Source organism: Hyperolius riggenbachi, chromosome 5 (assembly GCF_040937935.1).
Source record: "Hyperolius riggenbachi isolate aHypRig1 chromosome 5, aHypRig1.pri, whole genome shotgun sequence".
Taxonomy (NCBI): domain Eukaryota; kingdom Metazoa; phylum Chordata; class Amphibia; order Anura; family Hyperoliidae; genus Hyperolius; species Hyperolius riggenbachi.
The window spans coordinates 408,577,246-408,590,800 of record NC_090650.1 but is presented as its reverse complement, the minus strand read 5'-3'; positions in this window follow the sequence as shown (position 1 = coordinate 408,590,800).

Here is a 13,555-nt window from a genome sequence, read left to right as displayed (position 1 = left end):
GAAGGGACATCCGGTTCCTCCGCCAGCAGACGGGCAGCTTCACCTCCAGGACATGCGGCCATTAGTCCCCGCGCGGCGCGCCAGACTAAGAGGGCCCAGCAGAAGGACACCCACACTGCAGGCGCCGCTACCTCCAAAGCGGCGGCAGCCCGTCCGGGTAGTGGAGGGGGCAAGACCTCCAGCAGCGGGGGCAGGACAGGAAAATCCTCCAAGGCGGCACAAGGCAAGAGAGGCCAGGAAACGAGGGGACAGCAGGCCCAGCAGCGTCACCACCACCCCAGTGGCCAGGCGGCCAGGGGTAGCTCTATGCCGGTGGAAGAATCGGAGGAGGAGGATGTCGTGGACGCAACGGAAGGATCCGGAGTGACGGCTGGCGGGGACTTGCGTCCAGAGCAGCCAGGTGAGGCCGGTTTAGCGGCTGTTAAAGCGTTAGCCTCTTTGCTGTGGGGTATGTGTGGGGGTGGTCCAGGGGGTGTGGGTGGGGTTCCCAGACCAGGTGAGCAACCACAAGGTGGGCAGGCCCAAGGGGTGCTGGGTGGGCCAATAGTATCGGGGGGTCCCGTGGGGTCTCTCCTCGCAGGGTCACAGGGGTCACCGGTGGGGGCGTGGGCCCCTCCGGTCCCAGGGTTGGTGATTCCGGGTGTGGGGTCTGGGGTTCCCACCGTTCCCCCAGCAGTGGCAGCTCCCCCTAGTTTGGTGCCACTAGCACAAGGGGTGGTTCAGGTAGTGCCCCCTGTGGGGTTAGGAGCGGTCGGGGTTCAGGCCGAGGTCGCGGTACAGACGCAGGTTGTTGCGAGCGAATTGGCAAGTTCCCATGGGGCGGGTCAGGTGCGGTTGGCGGATGCGGCGCATGCAGAATTGTACGTTTGTTTTAATGGCCTCCTGGGTTCTCATTTGAAACAGGAGGTGAAGGAGCGTATTTGGAGAGGGGAGTATATCGAGATATTCTCGTTGCTGCCCCTTGAGAAGTTTAATTTAGATAAGGGGAAGCCAGACGAAAAGAAAAGAGAGGAGGAGCGGAGGTATAGGTTAATACCACGCACTTTCCAGAATTGGTTTCAGGCGTTCTCGACTCTGGCAAGTGTGATTGGGGAAAGGCAACCGGAACACTGCTCTGCTTTGTTCGGGTATATGGACTCCATTGGGGAAGCCTGTCGGTCGTACGGGGGTAACGCATGGTTGCGTTACGATGAACAATTTCGGCAAACGAAAGCGGTGCGTCCGGAGGTCCGGTGGGACCACAAGGACATTACCCTGTGGATGCGGCTGATGATTCCTACCAGGGGCCCTCAGTCCTTTCTCGGGTCGGGCAGCGGGTCGGCTTCAGGCGCCCAGCCAGCAAATAGAGGAAAAGGGGTTTGTTGGCAGTACAATGAAGGGTCCTGTCGTTTCGGGCACTCCTGCCGCTTTAAACATGAGTGCTCCTACTGCGGAGGCTCGCATGCTGCGGCAAAGTGTTACAAACAGAAAAATAACAAGTCCTCCGATTCTGGGTACAAAAGGGACGACGCCAGTGAGGGTGGCAGAGAGGTTTCTAAGACGGTATCCTAAAGGGGAGGTGGCGGAGTTTTTGAGTTTAGGTTTTGAGGAAGGTTTTGTGATCCCGAGCAGTTGTTCGTTGCGTTCAGTACCCCCCTTTCGGAATTTGAAGTCCGCAAATGATCGCCCTGAAGTTGTTGATAAAAAGTTAGAAAAAGAGGTTGTTGCAGGTCGATTAGCGGGCCCTTTCTAATCCTGTCCATTGGAGGACCTAGTGGTATCACCGTTAGGGGTGGTCCCGAAGAAGGATCCGGGATCCTTCCGTTTGATTCACCATTTATCCTTTCCTCGTGGCTCGTCGGTTAATGATGGTTTGTCCAGCGATGACGTGTCGGTTGTTTACACGTCGTTTGACGAGGCTTTGAGCTGGGTTAGGCGTTTGGGTCAGGGCGCACTTTTAGCGAAGACAGACATTGAGTCCGCTTTTAGGTTGCTCCCGGTGCACCCGTCTAGTTTTAGGTTATTGGGATGTTTTTGGAAAGGTGAGTATTTCGTGAATAGGTGTCTTCCCATGGGGTGCTCCATTTCCTGCGCATATTTTGAACGGTTCAGTAGTTTCTTGGAATGGGTGGTGAAGGATGTGTCGGATGTTCAATCAGTCATCCATTACTTGGATGATTTTTTGTTCATGGGGGCGGCGAATTCTCCCGATTGCGCCTACGTGCTGGCCACTATGCGGCATGTTTGCAAGCGTTTCGGGGTTCCATTGGCGAAGGAGAAGACGGAGGGGCCAGCTACAGCATTGAAGTTCTTGGGCATTACCATTGATACGCTATCTATGGAATGCAGTTTGCCACAAGACAAGGTGGATGACCTCAGGGAGTCTATTTTGGCTGTTTTCAGGAGCAAGAAGGTTACTTTGAGGGAGGTGCAATCACTGGTGGGGAAGTTGAACTTCGCCTGCAGGATTATGCTCATGGGGCGTATATTCTGCAGGCGGTTATCCTTGGCAACAGCAGGAGTGTCCGCCTCGCATCACCGCATTCGGATTACTGCGGAGCTGCAGGCGGACCTGAAAGTGTGGCTTACATTTCTGGCAGAATTCAATTGCAGGGCCTTTTGGATGCAGGAAACGGTGAGTAACAGGGATTTAGATTTGTTCACCGACGCGTCGGGCTCCCAGGGCTTCGGGGCGTTCCTGGCGAGGCAGTGGTGTGCGGCCCCGTGGGATGCTTCGTGGATTGAGGCAGGCTTCACCTCCAACTTGGTCCTGTTGGAATTGTTCCCCATAGTAGTGGCACTACAAGTATGGGGTCAGCAGTTGACAAACAAACGAGTGAGAATTAATTGCGACAACATGGGAGTGGTGATGGCGATCAATAGTTGCTCGGCATCCTCTCTCTCGGTTATACGCCTACTGCGGCAGCTGGTGTTGGAATGCCTGCGGTTGAATACGTATTTGTTTGCTGTTCATATACCGGGGGTCGACAACGTGATTGCTGATGCCCTTTCTCGTTTTCAGTGGGACAGGTTCCGGGCTGCGGCTCCCACGGCAGAAGAGCGTGGGGTTCCTTGCCCATCCACGGCGTGGAAGATTCCCTTCAGGCCGTTTCCTGCATGATTGGGAGGTCGTTATCGGCGTCGTCATCAAAGCGTACACGGTAATATGGAACACGTGGGACGCTTTGATGGCGCAGGTGGGGGGCTGCAATTCCGATGAGGACAGGCTGTGCTTGTTATTGTATTTTTTAGGGAATAATTTCGTGGAAGGGATTGCGGCTTCTGTGGTGGCGAAGAAATTATCGGCGTTGGCGTTTTGGTTCAAGATTAGGGGGTTTACGGATGTTACAAAGGATTTCAGGGTTCGACAGGCGTTAAAGGGTTATCGAGTAGGGGCTGTGCGCAGGGAGGCCAGGCGCCCGGTCACGTTTGATTTGCTGGGCAGACTGGTAGGAGTTCTCCCTGGGATATGCTCGTCCGCTTATGAGGTGGGTTTATTTAGAACAGCATTTGTCCTTGCTTTTTTGGGGGCTTTTAGGATTAGTGAGCTGGTGAGTCACAGTAAGGCAGGAGTGGGAGGCATCCTCGCAAAGCATGTCACGGTACACGGCGACTCCTTGGTTATTCATCTGCCACGCTCTAAAACCGACCAGGCGGGCAGGGGCAGGTCTATTACTCTTTTTCCGGTAGGCGGGCCTTTATGCCCGCACGCGAACGTGGCTGGGTTTCAGGCAGGTCGGCCTTCCCAGGCTACGGTATTTTTGGTGCATCAGGATGGCATTCCCCTGTCAAGATTCCAGTTTGTGGCGTTATTTCGCAAATGTTTACGTTCATTGGGTCTTCCGCATTCCGAGTTCGCCTCCCACTCCTTCAGAATTGGTGCGGCTACTGAGGCGTCCCGCTGGGGTTTAGGGGAGGGGGTTATCAAGCGCATTGGTCGCTGGGAATCCCTGCGCTATAAATCATACATTAGACCCCATTTAATGTAAGAGGGGGGGAGAGGGGGCGGCCGACTACAGGAGTTGTTGCTGTCAGCTCGTTTTTTCTTGTTGCAGGTTCTCCGGTTCATGTGTGGATCGTCGGCCACTCTTATGTGAGCAGGGGCGCCAGAAGGGCTGATGTAAGGCCCGAAGGTCGCCAGTTGGGATTTACCCGGGATCAGGTTTGTATCCGCTGGTTGGGTTTCCCAGGAATGGTGTGGCCTGGCTTGTTGCCAGAGCTGCACAGGTTGGCAAGATTGGACAGGGCTCCGGACATGGTGGGTTAGGGAAATCAAGTTTGATTTTCTGAGGATCAATTCCGTATTTCCAGAAGCGATCCTAGTGTGGTCTGATGTCGTGGCCAGGGAATATTGGAGGTTGGCGAATTCAGTTAGAAAGGTGAATAAGGCTAGGATTAAGCTAAACAAGGAGGTGGGAAGATTTTTTGTGCAAAATGGTGGGTTAGCCATCATGCACATGGAGTTGGAAGAAGACACTGGCGTGTTTCTCCGAAGAGATGGGGTACACCTCAACGAAATTGGAACTGACTTGTGGGCTCTCGGGATTGAGGATGGGATACAGAGAGCTTTGAGGTTGGGGGCCTCAAGGGCATAAGGGTTCATGCCTTTCGTGGTGGAGGGGTAAAAGGGGGATCCGGAGGGTGGTTATGTTTGGAAGCGGATTTGCCGCGGGGCAAAATCCGGTTTGCTTAAGAGCATGACAAGAAAAGATGACTTTGGGGCATGCAGCTGTCCCCGAGCCGGGGCTCGCGGCTGGGGGCCGGTTACAAGGCTGCATGTCACGCGGGGGTTGTTTGATACTCCAGTCGGTTACCTCCGGACCCCTGTACCCCAGCTCTCTGTGGATTGTTTGATATAGTGATTTATTGTTCCTTATATGATGTGTTTGGTTTATTGTTAATTGGGCTTAATAAAAGTTGGGCTGCTATGGCCTTAAATTAGTCCAAAGTCAAGTAGACCGCGTATTTATTATTAGGATAAGTGAAGGGGACAATATGTGTGTGTAATCAAAGTAGTGGTATAATAAGGGGGGAGTAGGCTCTACCATTATCAAGCGTTACCGGTCCCTTTTCCTGGAACCTCTTCTCTGTATTACATTTATGACTGCATGGCGACAAAAAGCATGTTACCTGTGCAAAGAAACATGACATTTTCCACATTTAAAAGACAGTTTTTCCTTTGAAACTTTACAATAAATTTTCTCAAAAACTATAAGCTCTTTTTCAAATATTTTTTTCCCTCTTGTACCCACTCCCAAGGTGCACATACCCTGCAAATTTGGGGTATGTAGCATGTAAGGAAGCTTTACAAAGCACGAAAGTTCAGGTCCCCATTGACTTCCATTATGTTCGGAGTTCGGCGCGAACACCCGAACATCGCGGCGATGTTCGGCGAACGTTCGCGAACCCGAACATCTAGGTGTTCGCCCAACACTAACACCAAGGTGCAACCTGAACTGTTTCACAGAACAGAAGGAAAACGGAGAGAAATACACCCTGTATGTATTTAGAGAGTTTAGCCAGTCTAATTCCTACTTATCTGTGACTAATCACCAGTGTTATTGGATCTCTCAGCTGTGTTAGCTCAGGAATCTTGGCAGTCCTCAGCAGAGCAGCTAATTTGTAAACACAGGATATTAACCTTACACCTGCTTCCATGAAAGCAGGAAGTAGATATACTGCAGACTTATTGCAGGATTTGTGTCAGCTGTAACAAAGAAATGTTTTTTCTTTAAAGGTTATTATGCTATTGCTTATCTTTTTAAAGCAGAGAGGAAGTTTTGACTTCAGGTCTGCTTTAATCAGATAGTAGCCTTAACCACTTAACGAACGCCAATAGACGTCGGCAGGTCGAAGTGGTGTTTCCATGGAAACGTTCCATGTCAGTTCATGGAGGATGTCTCCGTGAACAGCCTGCGGGCCTCCGATCGCGGCTCGCAGGCTAATTGTAAACATGCGGAGAAGAAATCCCGCGTTTACATCATACGGTGCTGCTGTCGCAGCAGCGCCATAAAGGAGATCGGCGATCGCCGCCATCTGATAGGCTAAAGCCTATTAGAGGCGACACAGGACGGATTGCCGTCCCGTGCCGCCCATAGCCAGAGGGAGAGGGAGGGAGGAATATCGCTGGAGAGCCCACGCAGCACAGATCAGCCAAAAATAGCATGGTCCTTAAGTGGTTAAAGAGGATTTTTACCGAAAGATAGTAGTAGGGGTGAAGAAAAGACATTGCAAAGCGAGAAGGTAAAAAAATAGAACAAAGAACAGGAAATGAATGATAATTTCCATTCATGTCATTCATGTTGTTTGATTCACTGTGAGCCTGCAAGTCAGCATCTTTACTGATGATAGGAATAATAAAAAAGGACAGCACCAACTACCCTTATTCACAAACACACCCACTAACAATGTGATAGGCTAAAAGGTTGTTGAGGGAGAGGTTTCACCACAGTACAGTAGGATGCAAAAGTTTGGGCAACCTTGTGAATCGTCAAGCTTTTCCTGTATAAATCGTTGGTTGTTACGATACAAAATGTCAGTTAAATATATCATATAGGAGACACACACAGTGATATTTGAGAAGTGAAATAAAATGTATTGGATTTACAGAAAGTGTGCAATAATTGTTTAAATAAAATTAGGCAGGTGCATACATTTGGGCACTGTTGTCATTTGATTGATTCCAAAACCTTTAGAGCTAATTATTGGAACTCAATTGGCTTGGTAAGCTCCCTGACCTACATACACAGATAAATCCAATTATGAGAAAGAGTATTTAAGGGAGTCATTTGTAAGTTTCCTTCCCCTTTTAATTTTCTGTGAAGATTAGCAACATGGGGGTCTCAAAACGACTCTCAAATGACCTGAAAACAAAGATTGTTCACCATCATGGTTTAGGGGAAACATACAGAAAGCTGTCTCAGAGATTTCAGCTGTCTGTTTCCACAGTTAGGAACATATTGAGGAAATGGAAGACCACATGCTCAGTTCAAGTTCACGCTCGAAGTTGCAGACCAAGAAAAATCTCGGATAGACAGAAGCGACAAATGGTGAGAATAGTCAGAGTCAACTCACAGACCAGCACCAAAGACCTACAACATCGTCTTGCTGCAGATGGAGTCACTGTGCATCGTTCAACCATTTGGCGCACTTTACACAAGGAGATGCTGTATGTGAGAGTGATGCAGAGGAAGCCTTTTACTGCCCACAGCACAAACAGAGCCGCTTGAGATATGCTAAAGCACATTTGGACAAGCCAGCTTCATTTTGGAATAAGGTGCTGTGGACTGATGAAACTAAAATTGAGTTATTTGGGCATAACAAGGGGCATGGAGGAAAAACAACACCGCATTCCAAGAAAAATACCTGCTACCTACAGTAAAATATGGTGGTGGTTCCATCATGCTGTGGGGCTATGTGGCCAGTGCAGGGACTGGGAACCTTATCAAAGTTAAGGTGACACATGGATTCCACTCAGTATTAGCATATTCTGGAGACCAATGCCCAGGAATCAGTGACAAAGCTGAAGCTGCGCCAGGGCTGGATCTTTCAACAAGACAACACTAAACACTGCTCAAAATCCACTAATGCATTCATGCAGAGGAACAAGTACAATGTTCTGGAATGGCCATCTCAGTCCCCAGACCTGAACATAATTGACAATCTGTGGTGTGAGTTAAAGAGAGCTGTCCATGCTCGGAAGCCATCAAACCTGAATGAACTACAGATGTTTTGTAAAGAGCAATGATCCAAAATACCTTCAACCAGAATCCAGACTTTCATTGGAACCTACAGGAAGCGTTTAGAGGCTGTAATTTCTGCAAAAGGAGGATCTACTAAATATTGATTTCATTTCTTTTTTGTGGTTCCCAAATGTATGCACCTGCCTAGTTTTGTTTAAACAATTATTGCACACTTTTTGTAAATCCAATAAACTTCATTTCACTTCTCAAATATCACTGTGTGTGTCTCCTATATGATATATTTATCTGACATTTTTCATCGTAACAACGATTTAAACAGGAAAATCATGACGATTAACAAGGTTGCCCAAACTTTCGCATCCCACTGTATTACTAGGCGACCTAAGCCAGTTTAAAAACGGGCTCTAGGTCTGTCACCACCACATGACAGCATGCATGCGCCTGCCGCGCTCACGTCCACCCCGCTCACGCATGCACACGCCCGCCCCTCCTGGCCCCATCCTTCCCTGCAAGCCGCGTGTCAGTGTCTGTGTGTCCATGCACATGCGCAGAGCGAAAAAATACACACACAGGGACACTTAGGTTTTATTAGGTAGGATATCAGAATTATAGCCTGATAAATACTATTATTGATTTGTATTTAGTTTTGTCAGCAATTTTGTTCTTTCCTAGTATAACTGCAGTAGTGCGAAGTGAGGCAAAACATACATAGAGAGCCGAGCGGAGGTATGCGGTACGGTGCGGCCATGGTGAATAGCTGAATGGACTGGCCTAGTGCTAAAGTAGGTAAAGCTTCACTGTAATACTCCGCAGTATTAGGAGGAAGTGTGGTGGTGGGGGAGGTACTACACTGCCAACGCTTTAAAGAGAACCCGAGGTAGGTTTGAAGAATATTATCTGCATACAGAGGCTGGATCTGCCTATACAGCCCAGCCTCTGTTGCTATCCCAAACCCCCCTAAGGTCCCCCTGCACTCTGCAATCCCTCATAAATCACAGCCATGCTGCTGAAAAACAGCTTGTCAGAGCTGGCTGTGTTTATCTCTATAGTGTCAGTCTGCTGCTCTCCCCGCCTCCTGCAGAACTCCAGTCCCCGCCTGCATCCCTTCCCTCCCTGCTGATTGGAGGGAAGGGACAGGGGCAGGGACCGGAGCTATGCAGGAGGCGGGGGAGCAGCTGAGACTGACACTACAGATGTAAACAGCCTCACAGCACGGCTGTGATTTATGAGGGATTGCAGAGTGCAGGGGGACCTTAGTGGGGTTTGGGATAGCAACAGAGGCTGGGCTGTATAGGCAGATCCAGCCTCTGTATGCAGATAACATTCTTTAAACACACCTCGGGTTCTCTTTAACCTCTCCCTAAGCAAGGAAATTCACCATTCGACTAGAAAGGTCACTACTAGCTTGCCTTCCTTTTCACCATGGTGACTGGTATATGCTGCCTTCACTTGCTCCCCTGGGGTACAGAGATACAGCTGTCTGTAAAAGTCACCGTCTGCAGCTCTGGAAATCTGTGCTCCGAGAAATGTCTAGCAGAGAGAGTCCTGGCCGGATGCATCAACAATGATTTACTATCAACATGAAATATTGATATAGATTTAAAAAAAAAAACAGGTTCTGCCATTGAGAGCGAAAAGGACAATTGAAGTGAGAGGGATATGGAGGCTGCCATATTTATTTCCCTTTAAAGTGACCCTTAAAGAGACACTGAAGCGAGACTAAATCTCGCTTCAGGTCTTATATATAGCAGGGGCACGTGTGCCCCTGCTAAAACGCCGCTATAGCGCGGCTTAACGGGGGTCCCTTCACCCCCAACCCACCCCCCGCAAAAGTTGGTCGTAAAATGGTCGTAGGGAAAACTCTTCCTGGAGGCAGGGCTAACGGCTGCAGCCCTGCCTCCCAGCGCGTCTATCAGACGCGCATCGCCGCCTCTCCCCCGCCCCTCTCAGTGAAGGAAGACTGAGAGGGGCGGGGGAGAGGCGGAGATACGCGTCTGACAGACGCGCATGGGGCAGGGCTGCGGCGGTTAGCCCTGCCCCAACCAGGAAGCGCTCCCCCGCTGCACGGAGGGGGTTTGGGGGGACAGGGACCCCCGTTAAGCCGCGCTATAGCGGCGTTTTAGCAGGGGCACGCATGCCCCTGCTAGCTATGAGGTCTGAAGCGAGATCTATTCTCGCTTCAGACTCTCTTTAAGTGAAAAAAAAATGAGTTCTACTCACCTGGGGCTTTCCTCAGCCCCCTGCAGCTGATCGGTGCCCTAGGCGTGTCTCTCCGATCCTCCTGGTCCCGCCGGCGACCACTTCCGGTTTCGCCGCCAGGACCCGACAGGCTGGGAACGCGAGTGATTCTTCGCATTCCCAGCCACAATAGCTGCTATAGCAACATAGAGGAAGCTATTGTGGCTGGGAACGCGAAGAATCACTCGCGTTCCCATGCCTGTCGAGGGTCCTGACGGCGAAACCGGAAGAGGTCGCTGGCGGGACCAGGAGGATCGGAGGGACACGTCGAGGGCACCGATCAGCTGCAGGGGGCTGAGGAAAGCCCCAGGTGAGTAGAACTCATTTTTTTTTCACTTAAGGGTCACTTTAAGCAATACCAGTTGCCTGGCTATCCTGCTAAACCTCTGGCTCTAATACTTTTAGCCCCTGAACAGGCATGCAGCAGATCAGGTGTTTCTGACATTATTGTCAGATATGACAAGATTAGCTGCAATGCTTGTTTCTGGTGTGATTCCGACACTACTGCAGCCAAATAGATCAGCTGGGCTGCCAGGCAACTGGTAGGGCTGTGACCCACCAAAGCGTTTTTGGCAGCGTTTGGGGATCGCTGACAATCACTGGCGATTTCCAAAAATGTTTTGCCAATGAAAGTGAGTGGTGGGGAACCCACTAATGCGATTGTGATTAATCGCAATTGCAGGACAAGCAGCATTTTGAGAGTGTTTGTGCTCAGTGCTAAGTATAGAAGTGCTGCATAATCACTTTTACAAATCGATTTTGCAGAGCTTTGGGGGGCCGAGCGAATGAGCGATTATGATAGCATAAAACTTTATTATACTTACCAGGTGTCCAGATTTCCTGCTTCCGCCCGTAGCCCAGCCGCCTAAAGGAAGAGGTCACAGGATTCTGATTGGTCATAGGGGGCAGGGCTAGGTATGGAAGTCAGACACCTGGTGAGTATAAAAAAGTTTTATTTAAAAAAACAAAAACTCGCAAACCGCTAATCGGAAGCGCTGTACAGTTTACTGTACATCGCTTCTAAGAGTCGGGGATTTGCCATCACACTAGGACTTGCTGCACACAGCACTGCAGTGATTTTAACCACTTCACAACTAAGGGATTTTACCCCTGAAACACCAGAGCAATGTTCACCTTTCAGCACTCCTTCCATTCATTCGTTTAACTTTATCATTACTTATCACAATGAAATGAACTATATCTTGTTTTTTTCGCCACCAATTAGGCTTTCTTTAGGTGAGACATTATGCCAAGAATTATTTTATTCTAAATGTGTTTTAATGGGAAAATAGGAAAAAATGTGGGAAAAAAATCATTATTTTTCAGTTTTTGGCCATTATAGTTTTTAAATAATGCATGCTACTGTAATTTAAACCCATGAAATGTATTTGCCCATTTGTCCCGGTTATAAAACCATTTAAATTATGTCCCTTTTACAATGTTTGGCGCCAATATTTTATTTGGAAATAAAGGTAAATTTTTTTCAGTTTTGCGTCCATCCCTAATTACAAGCCCATAGTTTATAAAGTAACAGTGTTATACCCTCTTGACATAAATATTTAAAAAGTTCAGTCCCTAAGGTAACTATTTATGTATTTTTTTATTGTAGTTTTTTTTTTTTTTAATTACAAATAAAAATAAAAATTGGGGAGTGTGAGAGGTAATGAGTTAATTTGTAGTGTAAAACTAATGTATTTGTATATGAAAAATGCTTTAGGGTGTAGTTTTACTATTTGGCCACAAGATGGCCACAGTAACTTTTTGCCCATGCGACCTGTAAGCATCGGAAGGATGCTTACAGGAAGAGCAATGACGCTGGGAAACTTTTTTTTTCCACAATGATCGCGCTGCTTCTCATAGAAGCAGCCGATCATTGCGGGGGGCTTAGATCAACGTACGGGAACAGTTTTTCCTGTTCATTGATCTCCGGGCGAGCGGCGTGCACGAGTGCGGGAGCACACAAGCGAGCGGGAGCACGGACAGCGGCGGTAGCGGCGGGAGGTGCGGATATCTCCGTCCCTGGTGTTGACAGGGTGGAAAAAAGGGGCAGAGATATCCGCACCTGTGGGGGTAAAGTGGTTAAAGAGCTGCAATGATTCCTAGTGTGTTCCAGGCTGTATTGTTTAACCACTTGCCGACCGCACGCTTATACCGTGCGTCGGCAAAGTGGCAGCTGCAGGACCAGCGACGCAGTTCTGCATCGCCGGCTGCAGGCTAATTAATTCCTGTCAATTCACGGCAGGGGGCTCCGTGAATAGCCTGCGGGCCGCCGATGGCGGCTCGCAGGCTAAATGTAAACACAAGCGGAAATAATCCGCTTTGTTTACATTGTATGGCGCTGCTGCGCAGCAGCGCCGTAAGGCAGATCGGCGATCCCCGGCCAATCAGCGGCCGGGGATCGCCGCCATGTGACAGGGGACGTCCTGTCACTGGCTGCACAGGACGGATAGCGTCCTGTGCAGCCCGGATCACTGGGCATGACAGGTAGGAGAGGGAGGGGGGGAATTTCGCCGCGGAGGGGGGCTTTGAGGTGCCCCCCCCCCGCAACATGCCTGCAGACCGGAGCGATCAGACCCCCCCTGCACATCATCCCCATAGGGGGGAAAAAAGGGGGGCGATCTGATCGCTCTGCGTGCTACCTGATCTGTGCTGGAGGCTGCAGAGCCCACCCAGCACAGATCCCAACAAACAGCGCTGGTCCTTAAGGGGGGGGTTAAGGGTGGGTCCTCAAGTGGTTAAAAGGAAATGAATATGGCAACCTCCATATCCCTCTCACTTCAGTTGCAGTGTACCGTCGGGCATAAAATCAATTCTTTACTTTTATCTGGTAAACAAGTAATAAGGATGCTAACCAAGCAATCCAAAAGTTAAAATCACTATTACTTTTCTTGTTGATGAATGATAATTCCCCAGTTTACCTGACTCTTATTTGGTACACACAAAATTTGGTACACAAAAAGGAAGTTGCAGGGCATGCTGGGTTGTCATCTTTTGCTTCTCTACTTCTACTTCTCTACTAGAGAAGCAAAGAAAAAAAAAGGACATCCCAGCATGCTCTGCAACTTCCTTTTTGTGTACAAAATGTTGTGTGTACCAAATAAGAGTCGGGTAAACTGGGGAATTATCATTCATCAACAAGAAAAGTAATAGTGATTTTAACTTTTGGATTGCCTGGTTAGCATCCGTTTTACTTGTTTACCAGATAAAATTAAAGAATTGTTTTTTTTTTATTTTATGTCCGACAGTTACACTTTAAAGCTAAAAAAAAGGAGACCAGATACTTACCTAAGGGGAAGGCTCTCGTTGCTAATGACCCCCCCCCTCTCCTCGTTGCAGTGGCAGCTCCGCCTTTTAAATCCCCCACCACGTGGGACTTTGGAAGTCTTCGGGAGCGGAGTCCTCCTGAACACAGGTGGCTCCATACTGCGGCTGCACACGCACGAGTGGGTGAGAGAGTGCTCGAGCGTGTACAGTATGGAACCGCCCATCTCAGGGAGCACTCGGGCTCCTGAAGACTTCCGAAACCTCCTTCAGCAGCAGAGAGAGCAGTATTTGACTAATTTATTCAAATACTGCAACGGGGATCCAGTGCTGACATGGGCACCAGGAGAGGAGAGGGAAGGCTCTATAGTAAC